Source organism: Anas platyrhynchos, chromosome 3, assembly GCF_047663525.1.
Source record: "Anas platyrhynchos isolate ZD024472 breed Pekin duck chromosome 3, IASCAAS_PekinDuck_T2T, whole genome shotgun sequence".
In the NCBI taxonomy this organism is placed as follows: domain Eukaryota; kingdom Metazoa; phylum Chordata; class Aves; order Anseriformes; family Anatidae; genus Anas; species Anas platyrhynchos.
The window spans coordinates 74,763,793-74,784,900 of NC_092589.1; the positions used below are offsets into that span (position 1 = coordinate 74,763,793).

Sequence of the window (21,108 nt, forward strand, 5' to 3'; positions counted from 1 at the left end):
ACTGTCTGAAAAAAAGTATTGCTGGTTGCTGTAACAAGAGTCCATTGTGATTACGCCAATAGTCTGTGTTGAGATAGGGCATAGTGATGGGTATCATATAATGCATAATAGGAAATCTAAAAGTTTTTCAAAAAAAATGATGTTTTTCTAACCTATCATTAGTCTTACTTCCCATCTTTCTCCAATATATCAATACAGTCAGGATTATCTTTTCCTACAAGTCTCAGTACCATGGTATTTGAACACCTGGCAAAAAGAGAGTAGGGGGAATCCTGTAATAATCTGTTAACACGAGTACGTCTTCATCCATGATTTACAGATGGAGAAACAAACACAAAGATTTATCTGGCCCTCACAAAATCACAAAGTACATCTATGGCAAGCTCAATATTTGATTTCTTGCCCCATGAGAAAGCATAACAGCTTATCCATAATCATCACAGCACCCATTCTTACCGTTTGCTTAGTTTCTGTATTCTTCCTTCCGTTGCTCATCATGTTTTCATTTAATTGACAGTACTTTTTCTTTCTCTGCTCCCAAGCACCCTGCCAAATATCATAATGGTTGCTCTTTACCAAAGCCCACTTCACACAGAATTATTTCCCTACTATGTGAAAGGAATAGACCATCAAAGAGTGTTCACACCTATCACAGCCCCTGCAGTCTCCAGTTCAGATTAGACCTTGTGGTTCAGATTTTCTGTGTTTAATCGGTTTTTAACAGATCACTTTATAATGTTTTACACCTTCATTTTCTACTATTGCCACTTTATATTATCAGTACTCTCTTGAATTGATTATTGAATTAAACTAGCCTTTTGGAAAATTATAGAGATTCAATGTGCATTACAAAAAAGTCAGAACTTAATGCAACTTTCATTTATAAGTCTCCTACAGAATTGCACAGGAAAGAGAAATGATTAAGGAGCTGCTCAGTAAATATGGCCATTCTTGAACATCTTCTAGTGGGGAAGAAGCTCTAAGCTTCCGTGAGTAAAGCTTCTTCTAATGTCAGAGATATAACTGCTGGATTCAACTCATGCAGAAGAACCACTGAGGTTCAGCTGTTCCTCATGGGAGCTGCTTCTACTCAGTGCATGAGCCATATGCAATACTTAACAATTTGCTAGCTGTCTTAAGATGGTCTTAACTGTTTTTTATTTGTGTTTTATATCTAGTTTGACCAGAAATGATGACTTTGTGGAGTTCATAATTTATATTGTCCTTGTCTTTCTTTTCCCTTTATAAAGAGATTTTCTACCAGCTTTTCTGGGACTGCAGGGATGAAAAGGTGCAATATTCAATATTGCTATTTGAAGTTTTACCTGGCTTGGTTGTGACTAGCTATATAAATCATAAGGATTCATTTCTGTTCCCACGTAGTATTAGCACTACTGTTACGATAAGAAATAAATAAATAAAATAAAATAAAATTTATAAATAGGATGAGGAAATCCCCGGTTATTTAAACAAATAACAGAAATATATATTTCAGGGCAAAAAATTAAGTTTATTCACTTTTTTCCATCTTTACATTTTTACCACAATGGTACTGAAATTAGAAAAAACAAATGTTTTTGATAATAAATATTGTCTGAATACAGAAGTCACAGCTCTGATGTTGTTGGTGTTTTACTGGAGGGAATGGCCTTGATGATCTCTTAAAATGCCTAGCAGCTTTTCTTCTCTCCGAGATTATGACTTTCTCTAATTCCCACTGATGATAGTCCAGGGTATAAGTTTACCATTGATTTTCTGTGAAGACATGTACAAATAAAACCTGATCACTCATAAGTTTGAAGGAAAATGAAGAAAATACATAAAAATACAGATGGAGGGAATGGATTTTTCTATATAACTAAGCAGGATACACTGCCAGTTTGTTGTGAATCCAGATCCCAAGGGTGACTAGTTCCATGGGACTTTTGGTTTGTATTTTTGATCATTAATTTTAATTTCTTGTCTGCATTGGCACAGAGCAAAGCCAGAAAGTGTGGAGGGAGTGCACTCTAATGGCTCAGAAATCAGAAAACAAATCAAAGAATGTAAGTCTTTCTTAAAGTCATTCCCTAGATTTCCCTGACTCATGTTTTTTTTTTTAACATTTGGGAGTGACTGTAACGTCAGCTCATCAAACTGTTTTGCTTCTAACAGTGTGTAAGTCAGAATTTCAGGAGACTACCCTGAAATGAACTATATCCAAAAAATCCAGACAGTTGTGCAACTGCAAACCAGTGACCTGTTCGAATCTGTCTTATCTTAAATATATCACTTGGAATGTCGACTCTCTGAGGTATTCTCCATCCTTTAATAGTTTCATTGACAGTCATCCCTCTGCCCATTTATGAGCACAAGGAAAAATAGGAATTAGTGAATCATTGGCACATGATTTTTACATGGGAAAAAAAACATGTTGTTGCCCTGTGCACGCTTTTTTTCCCATAAAGAATAAAACATTGGGAAATGTGAACATGTGGGTGCTGCCCACAAAAATGCACTGAATTATCCCTCGTTCTCCACTGCTTTCTGTCTGAACACTTTAAATGGTAATAAAAAGTTCTACCACTTAAATCTTGCAGTGTATCACATCATACATTTTAGTAATAAAATGTAAGCACACTTAAATAAATATACATCTCTTTAACTAATACATTTTAATGTTACACTTAGCTTTGCAGCTGTTAACTGCTTTAAGTTATTAAGAACTGTTATTTCTGGCATCTGTGGCTTTTTTCCATCAAGTCTTACTTCTCTAAGCCACTTTATTAACATCAAAGGAAGGTGAATTATTTAAGGATTAGAGTAAAATACCCCTTAGTAACAATTGTTAATTGACTTCAGATTAGTGCTTTGGCATTATTTAATGTAGCTTCCATAATATAACTTTGCAGTGGTAGCCAGTAATAGACAGTGGACCTGCAAGCCTATGACAGCCAAAACCATATTCTCCATGCAATTGAAAACTCACATGATTGCTTGCACTTTTCCTGAAATGAGAAGAGGAAGGAATACAGACATTTTTAGTGGAATAGAATCACAAGTTGGTGATTCATTAAATCCTGTTCTATCTTGTGCTCATTAATGTCTATATAGGTGATTCTCTGTGAAATGGTATTTCCATAAGTTTCCATTTCAATTGAGGATCCAAGTTAATATAAATTCCAATAGGTTCCTATTTGTCAAAATTTCCGAGGAACACTTTTTTCCAATGTGAGAAAATGTCAATATTTGCAACTGAATCAGAACACTTATTAAATGGCATTATCACAACTTAGGCATCCTCTATGTTTCACATTCTCAGCATGCACTAGCATTTAATTTTACATTTGTCCTTTGAAAACACTTCTTTCCACATCTTTCAATTTTTCAACTTTCCTCAGAAGTGACATTTCTGCTACGTGTTTTCAGGAAATCTTTTCCTTCAAAAATTGTGACTGCTGCATATTCAAATAAGACCATGATGCATAAGCCTCACAAAACACTCTGATATCTAAATCAGGCTGGCAGTAGCTACAGAGGGTCACAATTCACATGCAGCTTTAGATGAAGCCAGTTGTGTGGTCTTTTTGTGTTGCTTTGCAGTGAAATTCATTCCATGGCTTGAACCAGTACAAAAGCTGTCACCTAAATCCTACTCTGCTTCAGTGAGTTCTGTATGGCAAGTGGGCAGCATAAGTCTCTGATGAGGGCTCTCTGGAGAGTTTAATGAGCACTCTATTAGTTCTGCGTCCTGCTTCAGTGGAGTGCAAGGTGGAGTTTTTGAGGTTCGATGACCAGTCACTTGCTGCAACCCTGAGGGAAGCTTGAGCTCATAACAGTAAAATGTGCTAGCTGGCTTTGTAGCATGATTTACCTGGTAAGGCTGTGCAAAACTCAACTTCAATTTGCATAGGTTTTGGAAAATGGAGCTGGTGTGCTCACTTTGCAGTACTGTGGGGCATCCCCTCTACTATTTGTACTTTGAGTTTCAGTATTGTGTGAACCTGAAAACTCAAAGTGAAACCGGCCACAGCCATGCAGACGTCATCACTCTGCTACTGCTGGTACAGACTGAAGTGTCTCCGATCCCAAACAGAGGCTATGCAGGAGTCATTTCCAGCTTCTGCAAAGAGGAGGCTTTGGCCAGGGATGCTGCTATGGGTCAGCTGCCTGCCCTTAGCCCCATGTCATTACAGGTACACTCCATGTCTTTTGCAGTATTCCTGCATGCATATACCTGACCCGTTTAAAGATGGGTGCTGCGTGGAGGAAGAAAATGGGTAGACTGGGTGAAAAAAAAAGAAGTTTGCTAGATCCTTTTTTCAAGTCATTAGAAATACCATCTCCTGGGATAAAAACAAGGTAGATTTACCAGCAATGTTGTCTTTAGTATTTTTCCAACACAAATAAACACAAAGATACTTTTCAGTTTGTAGAAGTCTTGTTTTTGTTTTATAGCAAAAAGCCTGGATTGCTTTAAAATGAACTTAAGGTAATCTACAGCTTTAGTGGGTTTAAAAAGCAATTAGATGACTTTTTACTTAAACTAGTTTTGAATTAGGAATTTCTAACAAAGATGTAAATATGCTATAAATAGAGTATTGAAGAAGGTAATTTTCTTCATAAATATCCAACTAATATTAAGTGAATAAGAGGAAAACACACGAGAATTAAATAAAGGTTAACTACATTTCATTTAAAGATTCACTTTTTTTTTTTTTTCTAGCAAAATAGAAGAACAATCATTCTGATTTTCTTTTTTTTTTTTTTTATTATTTTTATTTTAAGAAATACTTCAAAACTGCTAACAAATGAAAGGCATTGAAGGAAAATGTATGTTTTGATGAAAAATCTAGTATTTGCCATATAAATCCACAAAGTTCTGATGTTTTCAGCCAGCACTAATTTATTTGTCTAAATAAAGAAACTCAGTTTACAGATAATACTGAAATAAGTCAATGTGACAAATATTAAAATTCCTTTACTGCTGTTTCACATTTTCCTTACTCCAGTTCCCCAACAAATGCCATCACTGTTTTTTTTTTTGTTTTGTTTTGTTTTTTCCTTTCTTTCCCATTAAAAGAGGTAGACAAGGAAGAGAGTTTCACTAGCAGAGAAGAATACCAAATTGTTCAGCTTGTTAAGTCAGGATATTCTGTAACTGCAAGCTAACTTATAATTAAAAGTCAATTAACCAGAGAAACTAGCTTTATTAGAGAGGACCCCCAACCCAGTTTTAAGAATCAGATACCAAATTTTCAGTAAATAAATGTGCATCTTTACTCTGAATTTTGGCTCCATAAAGATCGGGTATGGAGTTTAGCCCTTGGACTGAGCATTCTCAGCATTTATAGACATGAATATGTAAGACTTTCCTTTCAAATGAAGACAGAATATTTCATCCTTCTGAATCATTTAAATTGGCTAAGAAAACCTGACCCATTAACCCTCACCTGTGGGATACAACAAATATTAAACAATTCTGCCTTTTCAGAAGTTACCACATTTATTGCTGTATGGTCAGTGGAAACAAGTCCAAATTCTTTTGATCCTCAGCACCTTATCTGAAGAAAATGACATTTCCTGCTTGCATTTCACTCGGTTATTAGCGACTAACTAAACATGTCTCCAGTTCTTTAGTCGATTGCAGAACTTTGGAGTTCTGTAAGTAACTCTTGCTGTGTTTGTTCTTCCCAGAATTGCCCTCAACTAAATCATTAACAGGGAAACTGCATCCCAGGTCTGATTTCAGGCAGAGTGACTACACCATTGACCACAAGAGTCATCTGGACTGCACCCCGGAAAGAGCAAGGGGGACCTTGTGGACAGTGGGCACACTCATGCCCACTAGTGCTCCCTGGTGCCCCAGGAGCTTTTGTTTCTTTTCAAATTACCAGGAAGTTAAGAGGAGAAACAGCTTCTAATTTTCAACCAACCAGGCAAGAAGAGAGTGGGTGGAGGGGTGGGAAATTCTGTGTGTGATGGAGTCAGGCTCACAAGACAGCCTAAGAATCAGAGCAGTTGAGGACATCTCACTTCAGCTTAACAGGTAAATCTACACATGCTGGCTCACAATGATCATCTGAGATCACTGCCACCTATATTTGTAGGTATCAATGTGATAACACAATGCCTATGGAGCTATATGAAGGAAGACGAGGGTGTAGTTTGAAGGGGAAATCTTCACAGGCCTCTGGTCACATGAGCAGAGCCATTTCACATGTTACGGGAGTGCAACCTGCTCAGCCCACGTTAATGAGAGGACTAAAACCTGGCAGATTTGTGGGAGATATAACCTTGTCCATCTCCTGACCTTTCTGCCTGATTGCACAGGCCAACTGTTTTTGAACATGCAGAGAGAGAATCTTTGCCATGTGATTACTACTCAGACACCGTCTCTGTAATTTAGATTATGAAAGGCCTGTGGTGACTTTCAGGTTTTGTCATCAATAGCATGTTTTCAGCGTGGGTGGTGTAGCTGTGCCAAGCCCAATACATCACGATGAGAGCATGAACGGTTTCAGGTAGTTTGCTATAATAACTCTGCCATGCTTAATTAAGTCACAGATTAAGCCAGTAAGAAGAACAATCTGGAGTGTATCTTTATTGCAGTGTCTGAAGTCTATCAAAATGTTAAGTCATCAGGTGCAGAGGTCTCACACACTGAGGCCTGACTTTATGGGAAGAAGAGGAGGTGAGGTACCCCAAGACTCCTATGACAAGGGGCACGCTCCTTCCAGTCTCATGGGAGAACCTGGTGCCTAAAATGCCCTGCTTGTTCTGGTTGTGTGCTGGCAACTGGTGCTACAATTCACTGACAGCAAATGTGCAATCTCCCCCCCACCTTCTCTGCAATACAAGTTTTTTCTGGGATAATAAAGTCCTCCTGAAACTTTATTTCTAGGAAGTGGTCCTAAGCAGTGAGTTGCATTGGTCCTCTCTTCAGTTTTACCAACCCACCCTTCCTCCTGTCTTTACCAGATGTTACAACAGCTTCCCAGGCTGTTCTGCCTGATGGTCTTTGGGCATTTGGATGAGTGTGCAGGGATGTTCTTGTTTTCCATATATCACTGAAATCTTGGCTGGTTTTTCTGCTCTCTTTTCTTCTTCCCCTAATTGCCAGTCCTCACTTTAATTGATAATGACAGAAAATGCTTTAGTGGTTGGGCAGCGAGGACCAGTCAGATCAGACAGCAGAAATGTCTATCATTAGCTTAAGTGGAGGGTATAAATTTAACACCGTAATAAACCTGAGCTTGATCACTCTCTTTCCTCTGGAGAAACTAGCATATCACAGGGCTGAACTGCTAGGCTCTGACCTTGCTTTGAATGGCCATTGAATGTGGTGTATCAAAGAAGAAAAGAATGGGTGACTCAGTTTCCTGCCAAGTACAAATTTAATGATACCGAATGGTGTAGCCCAAGAAATGGGAGGTGGCAAAACGCTCCATGTTGGACCCTAATGAGTAGTGTTCAGGATGTTGGCCAATGCTCTTCAAACAAAAACAAGCTCCAGTTTGTTCTGTAAAATGAGGGATGCAGCACAGAAAACTGTCTGTGCCACAGAAAGCCCAGTGATAGCGGTGACTAAGAATTTTATACTGTGTTGAGTAATATTGCTCTGCAATGCAATGCAGGAGAAGGAACAATTTAGCACAGTGTATACGCAGATTTATTGAAAATCAGCTTCATGGAAACTGCCAGTAGAGCGGTACTGATGGGTTTGCATTATATGAGCACAGCAGCAAAGCAAAACAATGCTGGGAAACAGATTGGTTTTGTTCTCAGCTACTATGCACAGATGAAACTTTTATGGAGACATTTCAGCTTGTTCTGGCAGCAGCTTGAAAATTGCTTTCTAAAATTTTGATGAGCTAGGACCTGCTCCCTGTCCCATGGCTGCTATTTGAAAGTCAGAGTAGAGTGGATTGGTACCCCAGAGCTTTTGGGGCTTAGAAAATGCAGGAACAGGCTGTCTCTGTGCAAACTAAGGCAGAGTTGCTGTGCTTTTCCTTTCCAGTGAAGCTGCATGCATGGAGTGGAGAAATGTGTAATCACTACCAGTTACTTGGCAGTGACTTCTGTAAGTTAAAAAGATAATTGCTGTGCTGGGCCATGTGGTCCTTGCAGTTCATGCATACAGCTCTCACTGAAATCATGTAAATTTGCCTGAAAGAACCAAGGGTGTTGTAAGATCATTCTTACACTTCCTCAGAGGTACAGAAAAGAGAAGAAATCATGCTTTTACCTTTGCAGACTGAAAATAATTTCTCACCTTCCCTGGCTGACAGCTGTGCTGCATCCGGGTGCAGCTGTGCCATAGGCTTGGTTTTTCACCTGTAGGCTTTTTCTGAAAAGCAGTGGATTGGTGAGGAATTGCTTCTGAAAAAAAAAAAAACAGTTGAGAAGATATTATATACTAAGATCACATAGACTTCCTTTCATTCTGGCCATTTCAATAACTGAATATGCTTTTACAAATAAAGCAAGGAAAGTTGGTGGGGAAAGGTAATACCAGTTATTACACAAATTGGTGAAAAACAGGCAAAATTCAAGGCAGACCACATCTTAGATACAAACAAGTGCATTCATAAAATTTGGTTTATGATATGGCTGGCTGCATTCATGTCTCATTTGTTTCATTATTCCACAAGCATTTTCTGCTCATTTGAGTGTTTGTGGTGATGCCAAGTTTATGATGTTTTTAGACATTCATGCGCTAACACATTTTGTATCATTCTCAGTTCTTCGGTTTAAAGGAAATTACTCCAGGTCTCACCTCAGGAAAAGAAAAATGCAAGGCAAACATTGGTTTCTAGTTCATCCGTTAAGAAAATAAAGGGCATAGTATTGTAAATGTTGTCCTTTTATCATATGTGTATGTATGCTTATACTACACATTGTGGTTTCTTAATTACTTGCAAAATCTACTTCAGATTATATTTTCAAAATTCAGAAAGATAGCATGTTTGGAAAAATAATTCCAGATAATTTACATGTATGTTACAAAATATTTAGATAGAATATATGTACAAATATGACAGTATATACTATAGGAAAATACTGATCCTACCTACCTTGCTGTAAAATGAATTACAGCTCAGTACTTTCAGATGGTGGCATATAGCCTTACAGATTTCCAACAGCACTGTTGTTATTCACTTCCACCAAGATAATATCATGTGGCTCCAGTTAATACGAGAGCCTGTAATTAAAAATTACAATGGTAAATGCTATAACTACACAGTAAGAGACTTGTCCTGAAAATCCTAAACAGCTGGTAGGAGTGCATTTAATACAATTTACACTAATAATTGTTGAAGAACTTGCATGCATAGGCTAGAGCTGTGGTCAAACCTCACTTTCAGGTCTGGAGCTTAACTGTCTGTGTCTGCGTGACAGCAAGCGATCTGTATTTCTGTCTGTACTTTACATCTTATCACACGCTATGTCCATGCAGGTAGCAGATGTTATTTTCAGTACTAACACTCATTTTGGACCTTCTTGGCATGCATGCTGACAGTGCCAATGGCTGCAATTTATTATGCTTTTTTTGACAGATAAAATAAGCTTTACTGTAAGTTCTGGCAGTGCAGTCTGAAAAGAGAATCCTACTAAGTTTTTGCATGTATCTGTTACCATCTAACAGCTGAATTTTCTACTGACCTCTGACTCATATCAGTTTCCAATGCACATTTGCATGAACATGTTCTGAATATACTTGTGAAAATGTGTGCAAATCATTGATGAAGTACTACTTTTGTTTTTGTTTCTCTTGCTGTTCACAACACTCTGCAGGATCTCAAATCTGTAGATGTGTGCAATAATGGAAGGCTTTTCAATTAATTTAAAAATCTTTTTTTTTTTTTTTTGACTAGCTGAATGTGACAAACAATATGATTTCGTTTACTCCATCGTGTATTTATTTTTTCTGGTTCCTTTTCTGTAACCTGTACATTTTCCCGATCTGGTGCCTTACATATTCACATGAATACAAATGCCAGTAAAATAGAGAAAACAGAAATGAGCAGTTGGGAGAAGAGAAAAAGAGAGGGGAGTGCTGACAGATATTATTTATGTGAATTATACTGTTTGTGCACTGTATCTGTATTCAGATATATATCATCAACTATGCTAATCAGACTATGACCTGAAATGGGCTAAATCTTCCTTTCTTGTCTGAAGCTTCTGGAGATACCTTGGCCTTCAGCATGCTAAAATAAATGATACTTTATTTTAAATCATAAGTAACTTCTCAGAGCTAGCATATTACAATTTATGTTCATGAAAGGAAACATTAACAAGCAACCAAACCTCGACCCATTGTAAACTGCATTGGTCTTCAGTTCGCATGGCTACAAGGGGCCAGCAAGCAGCATGAAAGAATAGCTCAGTCCCTGTTCCCATCAAACCCTTGACCTCTCTGTGAGACTGCCAACAAGGATACCAGTTATGGAAGCAATTTAGTTTGCAAGCAACTATTTACCAGGAATTAAACTGAGACCACCAAACACATTTCACAGTGGAGACCCAAAAAGTCATTAGGCTGAGGCAATTTTAGGTCACTACCAACTTTGGTCTAGTTCGAGAAAGCAACCTTAAGATAAAAGTCTCTACATCCCATCATCCAACTAACTCCCTGAGGCATTCAGTCCCTGAGTTCCTTTTCTGTTATAAACATAATTCCTGCACAAGATAAGAGGTTTCACTGTACATTCAGTAATCCAAGAAAAGATTGGAAACAGAAACAACAACAAAAAAGGCATTTGAAATGTTTTTCAGTGACAGAGAAAGTACAGTGTTTGTGTGAAAAAGCGTGAAGAAGCTCTACCAATACTGCATAATGCAAGAGGTTACTCCATGGAGGGAGCAGGGATCTGTCCTCCAGGAACATACTGCTGACATGAGGCACTTCACACTGTTACTTCACAGTGCTCCCTTAAGTACATTCCTACAGTGAGTTACCTTCAATTTTTGTTCCTTTTGTTCAATCCAAAAATAAGGATGACTTGCCTCATCAGAGAAAGTTCAACCTCCATGAGAATAAGAAGTGCTTTTAAGAGCATACACCTATATGCAGTTGTTAGAAGGAACAGTGACAAAGACTACAATCCTGTCTGTAAGCAACACATACTATGTTGGAAGTAGAAAAGTAAATTGTATTTTCTATACATTTGCATACTGTGTTTCAGCTCATGCAGGGAACTGTCTTGTTGTTGTTCCCCCCCCTCCCCCCCCCCTCACCTTTTTGCACTCACAAGTGAAAAGTTTTTTTTTTCCTTGTTTTTTTTTTTTTTTTTTTTCCTTTTCCCTCCTGATTGTTTTCTAGACTAGGAGATGATGGCCACGGAACATTGCAAACTGACTCAGGAATGGAACACATATGTGTTTCAGACTAGCAATGAAGTGGTGAAATCTGTTCAAAACTAGATTGTAGCCTGTCTTATGGATGTAATTAAATGTATCAGCTGTTAGAAATATCAAAAAGATTACTTACCTGATTTTGTGTCTGTAGAGGACCACATTCCAGCAATTCATTTTAACTGTCCTCCACCACTGCTGGAGAAAGTCTCTTTGTTAGCCTTGCTGGTACCTTGCAATAGATAGCAAAAACAATCTCAGTTTAATCTACCTACCTACCTACTTTACCACTGAAGCCAGAATTGTCAGGGACTATCCCTCATGGCATGGCTCAGTCCTCTGTACACAGCTATTACTGGTAATAAGCTGGCTCATCTCTAGATGAGACTTTAAACAAGAACAGTTTCCTAGTTAGCTTAACCCAAGCATACAACAGTGAGGATGATAAAGAGGTTTAGTTATTATGTGTGATAATAGTCAAACCCAGCTATTCTGTAGTGGTTTTTTGTTCAGTAGAAGTTAATGTTTATAAAGGAAATGTATATATTAGGTAATTTAGAGAGATGGAACAGAACACTGAATTTGAACCAAATATGGTCATTGTAAAATAGTGAGAACTAAGGCTTTGGATGATAAGTGTTTTTAAATGTGGGGTTCAGAATCTACAGTACATTAAGTTGTGCCTGTTAATAGAGGTAAATCTGGAGCCTGATTAATATGCAGATCCAGAACTGGAGATGGTTGTAGTCTGAAATCGGGCCCATCTTCAGCTTTTGCTTTGAGATAATAGAGATAGTTTGATTAGGTAACATTCTGTATTTATTTAATCCAAAAGAAGGTACTCAGTGACTAATGACTATGAGTGATTAGTTAGTTCACAGTAAGAGGTCTTTATTCAGCTCCTCTTCTGGTATCAGACATATTGCCAACTAGAGAAATATCCAACATCTGTAAGACTGATGAGAAAACAAATAAGTCATACACGGAGCTAGTTATTGGCCACAACGGTGGGGAAAAGCAGTAGGCTCTCTCTCACTAGAATGAGGTCAGACTGGGGAAAAAAAAAAAAAAAAGACTAAATGGACTTACAGAGTACAGCAATATAATCTCAGTATCGTATTTTGTGATGTTGCAACAAATAATGATCATGGTGATATAATATATTATTTCTGAAAGAAACCAAACTCCACTGTGCTTATGTTCTGCCAGAGCTATTCCGTTCACAGTAGTTACCTCTAATTTTTTTTTTTCAGAATGAAGTCATAAATCAGACCATCTTGCATAAAACAATTTAGAAACTCTCTTCCTTCCTAGAAAATGCCTCTTGCCATTCTTGTAACTTGAATAAGTCACTGAAAGCGTTTTTTCAAACAGCACTTCCTTCCATTTGCTTGCTCATTTGTGGTTGAAGTATATTTATTCACTCCGTAGCTCTCATCCTGCCAAGGAGCAAACATGCAACACAGTCCTCTAAAATAAACGACAGAGCTACAAAAGGCAATTTCTGTTATCCCCATTGTAAACCTGGAGAGATCTACAAGTTGTTTCAGCTCTGTGTTCCTTGTTAGATGACGTCAATAGACAGCAAGGTACCTGAAACGATGTAAGGCCCCTAAACCTCTCTTTGGATATTACTTCCACTAATAAATGCAGATTCACACTAATATAAATGAGAATAGAAAGAAATTCAAAACCTTGGTAAAGTGGGCCAAAGGATATTTCACTGTCATCAATAATTTCAGTGTCACAGTTAAGCATATTTGGTAGAAAAGGAGGACAAGTAATCGGAAAGACAGAGCATGCACAACAAAGAGGTAAACCAGAGGTGAGGAAGGAAGGGGCTTAGAAGTATTCTCTACCTCCACTGAAGTCCTCACACAAACAGATTTGTTATTGATTTAGGACAGAGTTAGGCCCCTACTAGGCTCCTTCAGAAAGCAAAATCTAATCACTGACATACCTCCAAGGAGAGCAGAGGGGAGATGAATGACAGGTTAATGTATATTAATGACAATGGTGACAACGTACTCTCTTCCCCGGGCATAAGCATACCTGAGATTTTTTTTCAAGCAGTTCCATTCACTCTCTGAATTTCACACGTGAACTGCATAATAAGACATTATCCTCACCAGCGTAACCAACAGACACAAGAAAAGCAAAAAGTGCAAGAGACTTAACACGAAGAGATGGATATCTTTAGTGCTGTTTATGTTTGTGTTACTGCATAACTTGATAGGCCACATAGGTGTCTTCCAGAATTTAAAACCAATACCTGATGGTAGCTGCTGCTCAGGTCTGTCACCAGCTGCCAGGACAAGCTTCCTGCAGGATTTTCCAGCACAGGCTGTAATATTGCCAAGGAGCCTCTGGGAAATGGAGCCACAGAGAGAAGCTTGGTGTCTATCAGGAATGATTACACAAGACCAGGGATTTAGCTCTTTAGGGTTAAGTAATGATTTTACTATGACAAGAGCCTCTTTGTCACACACACACACAAAAAAAGCCTGAAAGATTTATTTGGTAAAAATTTTTGATGGCAAATTTCTCACTTGCTAGAATCTACCTTTGATGATGTGGAGTTGAAAAAGTTAGACAGAAAAGCTCCATTTTCAGAGGCTTAGCATCCAAGCTGTTGGGGTAGCAAAAAGTTTCACAAGCAGCTTTGGGGCATGAACTGCTTGTGGCAAAAGGAACACTTCCCATCACTTGCCCTGCCTTTCTCTAAGGATTTTCAATGGAAGTGCTGAAGGTGATGCCACCTGACCCATCTGAGTGTTTCCCTCCTCCTATTTCTGTTGCATGTAGTTCACAGCAAAGCTAAGTATGACAAACATGCACAACAGGTTCTGCCTCTGGGGAGCAGCCAGGGCCAAGTGATGGTTTGGCCTGAACACACCTGTGGTGACAGAGTTCGTCTGGAGGAGTGTTTTGGTGCCCCACACCTCCTCGGACAAAACGCCCTCTTCCCTTTTCCTGCTGGCGGCATAGCACTTTGATGAGCAAGGAGCAGACACATCTCTGCAGCAGGTGGACCAGAAATTGCCCAAGAACAAGTGTAACGAGGTATTTCCGCCTCGCACTTCTGTGGAAATCTGGTCTCCTAAGGTCAGCTTGGCCATGTACACAGCCCTTGCCTTTTGCAGGGTGAGGAAGTGCAGCCTCACACCCATGGCTGCATCACACTGGGTAGACGCATCTGCCATCCTGATCCTGGGGAGGCCTAAATGTCCCCTGGGCCTGTGGTTGATCTGTGCCTGCAAGAGGCTGCCTCGAGGAGACCAGCCTCTGCCAGCTGCCTTCACAAGCACACTACGTGCTGAAGAAAAGAAAGCACTGTGAACACTTGGGAGGTGGGTTTATGTGACCAATTGCTAGTATAGTTTCCTTCAAGCAGTTTTCATGGTGCTAAATGAAAAAGATCAGTCCTTAAAATCTACAGGGTTTTTCCCTCAGGAAGGCCTTTTCAAAGCAGGCAGTGGGCTATTTGAATTAGCTTGTTTCATTCTCTTCCACAGCAGCAGGTTGTCTTCCACCACCACCTGCTGCACATTTGCTACCAGCAGGCAGAACTGCAACAGGCTTGGAAGAGGCGTTCAGCACAGGAGGAACAGGAGCCCAAGGAGAGATGAGGAAGACTTCTGCATCCCTTGATAAGTGCCTGGGATGGAAAGGCAATGCTGCGCTTTGTGTGCTTGCCCAGGCAGGCTGCCAAGTGTAAGCAGTTCAGCTTTCTGACTAAGGGAAAGTAAACGTATCAGTAGGCCCGGTCATGGAAATGTGACCCTTCCAGAGTCACTTTTGCAAGAATGTTGAAAATAATGGAAACGTGGGTAGGAGTTGCTTGCTGAGGTGGGGTAATAGTGCCAGGGTGGTGAGGAGCCCATGAGGAATGCTGTCCTTGCTCTGGAAGGAACAGTCTGTACTCTGATTACGACAACAAAAGAAAACCCAGTATTGAGCATGAGGCTTCAGAAATTACAGCCCCATCACGTGCACCCAACCAGACGCAAAACCCTGAAGCCCAGCCCCTCCACCAACACAGATCTTGTCAAACAGTGACAGAAATGGCCATGCTGGGAATTGCCATTAGAAAGGTAAAAGGGCCCTTTTTGCTTTTGCCCTAACTTTCACCTTCTCCTTTTCTCTAGCTACTGCTTCCAGTTTGGGCAATGCTACCTTTTTGCCTACTTTCACATCATCTCTCTCCCTCTTCAGCCCATTGTAGGACCTTAGCCCTTGCTCTTGTGCTATTATGAGCTATTTGAATGGGCCAGAACAGGTACAGTCCCTCATAATTACATGCCACTTTCCCACTCTGAGTGGTAGCCAAGCCTCTGTGCTGTGCTGCTCATCACAGTGAGATTAAAAATAGTTTTATAACAATATGCAAAGCAGTGCTAAATCCCGTTCTTCCCATATTAAAAGCAGATGCTCAGACAGACTGAATCAGATTGAGCAAATTTATTGAGTTAATTTAGAGGCATAAAAGCTTCACAAGGACCAATTTGCATATGTGTTTAAATGAGACTGGAAGTAGTGTCAAGTTTAAGAAATTACTGTGTCAGTGTAGACCAAGTGCCTTCTTGTACTGGGTCACAGTGGCCTTAAGTTCCAGCTCTGATACCAGAGTAATTGGTGGAAATCTGAGTGTTTAAGGAAAAGTTCGGACTCATTTCTGGACATCTCTTCCAATCTGAAGAGTATATATGTAACTAACCACAACTCATTCTAGTACCAGGAGTTAGCAGAAATATCCCTACCAATAAATAAATAAATAATCTAATAAATTAAAACTTTAAACGTTTTCAAAGAAAAAGAGAAAATAAAATGTTCCAACTATTCAAGAGGTTTTAGGTAAGTCTTGTTTTCCCCCCTTTCACTACTGTTCCCTGAAGTTTAAATCAAGAGACTCTCAAAGTCAGGAAGCCAGACAGACTTCCAAAATATGTGGTGACGCTAAGGGGCCTGTGAACCGGAAACAGACATTTACTGTCTTCTTTCCCAATCCAATTCGCTCCAAGTATCTGTGGCTGATTTTCTTGGATTTTGGATTATGGCCAGGAGACCTAACCTGAGAGATTGGGAGCATACAGATCGTGGAGGTCATGAGTCGTCTCATCTCCACCCACTTCTCTTGCAGGGAGAGTTTACAACACTGGCACTTTCACAACAGGAGAGAGGAAAAAAAAATGAGGATGTTTTTAATCCATTAGACTGCTGCTGATTCAGTAATAATAAACATGAGTCTGTTTCCTTGATTATTCTGTACACAGCAAACATTTGTGTAATGTGTCAGTTAAGTACGTGCACTGTAAGTATCCCTCACTGATGTGTGTCTGCGTCAATAACAAATACACGAAAATGTGCCTTCGTGTGAATTTTTGTGTGCCTGCATGAGCAAGACAGAGAGCAAGAACCCAATTCCCAAGACTCTTAGTCATCCTCTGATCTTTATTTCTGAGTGTGATCAAAGTACCAGCCTTTGAGAAGATGATTTCTCTCTGCTACGATATTAAGGTCAGAAGATAATGCACTTCCCAACAGCCTACTAGGCATGATCACTGTTCGTGATGTTTGCAGGCAGGGAGAGACAAGTTTGTTGCTGTTCTTGCTGCTGTTTTTGCTGTGTGTCTTGCTGTGTTACAGACATCTTGACTGGCCTCACTGATTTAACGATGAGTGTTTGTTGGCCTGCAAAATGCAAACACATTGTAAGACTGTTTGTATGCTAGCTAAACTTTTGCAGACAGTTTACATGCTAGAATACTAGAATATGTTCTTTGCACACATTGATGTGTATTCCCAAAGTTTATTTTCCTGTCTCAATGCAGAGACTTTCTTTTGCTCTTGTTTCACCTTAATATTGCAAAATACATTAATGTTGCCCAACTTCTAATCACACGAATAGTGTAAGGTCATTTACATGCTTGTGTTTCTGAATTAACTTTATGTTTTGTTTTGTTTTGTTTTTAAGAGCTAAGTAAGTTCAACACTAAATTGTTTATTTCAGATAAAACATTTCAGATCAAAGAAAAATTAAATATTTTCTATTTTTGTTACCTTCTCCCAAAATTCCATCCCTCATTTTTTCCAGCTCAGTCATGTTATAAAATATTTGCCACTCACACAAGTATATATCTCATATACTAATAGAAGGGGAAGCACTTTGGAAGTTCACTGAATTGTTACTTTTATGTATTATTTGTATTAAAATGATAATATATAGGAGAAAGTAAAATTTGAAAGTTTAAACTGAAATACATGTGATAGCTGATATTGTATCACTACTTTGCATTGATATGAATACAGGAGTGACCAGATATAAAAAGAAAGACCGGGGAAAAACTATTACTATTTTTTCTAGTTATTTTTCATCGGGTATTTTTGACCTCAATTATTTTTAATAAAATCTGATCTGCACTTAGAGTGGTGATCCGTGTCTCATATCTCAGTCTCAGGCTACACCAGCACTGCAGGACTGGACTACTTCCACTGAAGGATTTTAAGATTAGATCTGAATGTTCAGTCCATTAGTACTCTGTGTTTTGCCTCTGTTCTTTTAAGTTGGTTAAAGTAGGAATGTAGATCTAAATATGGATTCAGAGCTTTAATACCAATCTGTCTGTATTTTGGCTTTTTTTTTTTTTTTTTGGGGTGGGGGGTGAGGGGGTGGGGGTGAGATACCACAAACCAACAACAAAACATCAGAACAAACAAACAAACAAACAAACAAACAAACAAAAAAAGTAAAGACTGAAATTTTAGCCCTGCTGAAGTTGATGGCAAAATTCTCAAAGACTTTAGTGGAGCCTGAACTTCATTCAAAATATTTATGTGATGGCAATGAGCTTAAGCCTTTTTACAATAGCTTAAGAAGCCATATCCCCCTCTACCTCAGTTTGCCTTTCCACAGATACTGTGTCCAATAATGCATCGTACCCAGATGTAGCATGAAGCTTTTTTTAACACTATGCTTCTCACTCTTGCCGCTCACTCACTAGTGGCTGCAGTTTCCTTTGCCTCTTCCCACAACCAATTTCTGCCTTCCTTCACCCCGTGGCATTTCCAGTGCCAGGAAAGGACAGCTCAGACCTAGCCTCCTCTTCCAAACATCTCCTCAGGACTTCTCTCTTTCAGTCTGCAGTCCCTTGAACTTCATATTCCCTCATTTAGAAAGTTAGCCATAAACTCTAATTACTACAATATCTTCATGAATAAACAATAAACAAAGAGCTAAAAATGCAGTAAGGAAGTTTCAGGTTAGATGAAAACTAGTAATCTGGCAATTGCTGACATCTTATAAATGTTTGGGAGGCAATTTCTACTTCCAGATGTCACTGAGTCTGCAAAGAGAGCTCTGTGCTGAGCTTTACTTTGCAAGATGACCTTTGGTCATAGAAAAAGAAAAGAAAAAAATAAAAGAAAAAGAGGGGAGGCACCCTGAAGGTATATGGGAGCATCGTGCTGCCACCATGTCCCAGGGAGCACGGGAGGCTTCCAGCAGAGAGATCGGCTCCACACAACCCCAGCTCCTCCAAATACCACTGACCTAAAGCAACCCTTGCACTGTATTTCCTAGACATTGTTTGGGATTTGCGTGTCAAGGTTTGCGTGTGTTTCATGGAAGGTGTGTGCCTTTGGGAAGACCAGGCACCAGCTGAGATGGGAATTTCCATGTGGCCTAGAAATCTTGCAATTTTTTATAACTTACACAGTGTCTGTCTGCAGCCAGCTGGACAACAGTCCCAGCTCCTTGGCACTTATGGCACATTTTTCCAGTAAGCTCTAATAAAATGCTTCCTATCATCCCATTTTATTGGAATGAGGAGGTTTCCCACAGAAAGTGTGCAAACTTGGCAAAACACAGTAAGGCCAATGTTATCCCGGCAAAGCAAACATGAAACGAACCTTTCTTATCGTGTAATAATCAAAGAGCTTTTCAGATGACTCTGACACTCCTTTTAGGTACTGTGGGATAATATGTTAGGTGCCAGACTGCCACATTTATCCTCAGTTCTCCTCTGAACTGGCAATAAGGATAAAAAGTTTAATGACACTGTCCTTAGACATGGCTTTGCAATATGCTACATGTCTAGACTGCTGTAAAATTAGAAGGATTTTGTTTGAATGACTTGTTTATATGACTCCCATAATAAATAGCCTGAGTCTCCCTAGTTGTATTAAAAACACATTGGAGCAAACTCTATGCGTGATTACACCACTGCAAGTCCACCATCAGCTATCAGGAATTATTGCCTGACAACAGAATTCATTTTGCCATATTTGTAGTCATTGCGCCAAACAGAAATATGATTCCAGGGTGTCAGAGTATCAATGGGAAGAAAGCAGGATGAAGCCTAAGGCTTTCCAACTAGGAGGAGAGAGCTAAATCAGCTTTTGTCTTCATATAGTCCCATACTTCAACTGCAGCAGAGATGATGCTCAGGAAATGCAGGATATTAAAAGATTCAGTGAATGGCTCCTGGCCCAATGGAGAACAAATTGAAATGTCATTCCCCAAAACTGATGTGCCTGAAACTTCAACCTGAGGAGGAACAGGCTTTGCAAAAGACCCGTGTTATACCAGAGGAGATGGATAATCCATTGGAGAAAGTTTGGTATTTCTCATGGAGCTTTCTCTGTAATTCTTCTGTTCTAGGCTTAGGCTGCCCTGCCCTGACTGCACTCAGCCTTACTCAGTCTTGCAAGTTAAGCAGCTCGGATCTGTCTGGCCCTTGGAGGGAAGGGGAGCTGGAGGCCCCAGGTACCAATCATATGTCAAAAAGAAAAAGCTGAAGAGTCAGGGTCTGAGTGTGAAGGAGATGGAAGTCTGTTCAGCCCTGCTGCCCCAGCCTTGTTTAAGCAGACAGCCAACTTCTACTTTACTATTTATTTCGATGTGGAGGGATTTTCCCCTAAGATATTTGCTCTGAGCTGTGGGGTTCTCAAGGCCGCTGTGCACTATAAAATAGCTTCTGATGTACACAGGAGGATGCCCAGGAGAATTTAATACTAATTCTAATTGTATTTCACAGGCAAAATAACATGATTTTTTTTTTCCCTGAGCCAGGACTAAGGTCTCTTGGAGTAACTGACTCAAACACCTGAGGCTGTCATGAGCAGGCAGGTCTCTGCACCCTGAGGCTCATCTCCAAGGGCTCCAGAAGGGCTGCTGAGATGCTGATGAAAGTATTTTTATCTTTGGTCAGCAATAGTTTTGCCCCGGTATCACCCAAGCAGTCACAGCTGTGCATTTTTCAGCAGCTGGCATCTCCCCAGCTTTGCCTCCACCTGCACAAAACAGCTGCAGAAGCTGCAGAGAGCAAGGAGGTAAACAAGGCTGAGGAAGACAACTAGGTTGAGAAGCTGTTTCAGAACGGGACTTTTCTCAAGCTTGAAAAACACAGCTTGCTGAACTTGAGAAGGGTGCAAACTGAGGGAAGAAACCTCAGTTGATGGCAAAAGATTGTGTTCCAGATGCAGGATGACAAACCGTCGCTGCAGCAGGTCAGGATGACATGGGCCACCTTCCAGGAAATCTGCAGGAAGCACAGCACTGAGCTGCAGAGGCAATGCAGAGGCAGTACAGTAATAGAAAAACTCTCTTATCTCTTCAAAAGCGTGTACCATCCTGCCTACTTCTAACCAGGTCAGCTCGGGCAGGTTGCCTGTGAGGCCACTGGGATAAAAGCAAAGGGAGATCTCTCCTTTGGGTAACGAGGCAGGTTCACTGCTGTAGCAGATGTGTTAATGTTATGGCTGGTTGTT

The 21,108-nt window shown here is 39.7% G+C and overlaps 1 long non-coding RNA gene across 2 annotated transcripts; it reads right to left on the minus strand.

The window, feature by feature from the left end:
• Positions 1-1,497: 1,497 nt before the first annotated feature.
• On the minus strand, positions 1,498-12,052 carry LOC113843272 (uncharacterized). 2 transcript variants are annotated; one of them, XR_011808444.1, is made up of 4 exons: positions 11,477-12,052; positions 9,057-9,184; positions 8,228-8,361; positions 1,498-1,755 (listed from the first exon to the last, which is right to left on the minus strand). It is a non-coding gene; the product is annotated as an uncharacterized lncRNA (long non-coding RNA). The 2 variants fall into 2 exon arrangements; XR_003496513.3 differs by having other exon boundaries at positions 8,255-8,361; positions 11,477-12,047.
• Between the last annotated feature and the right edge of the window lie 9,056 nt (positions 12,053-21,108).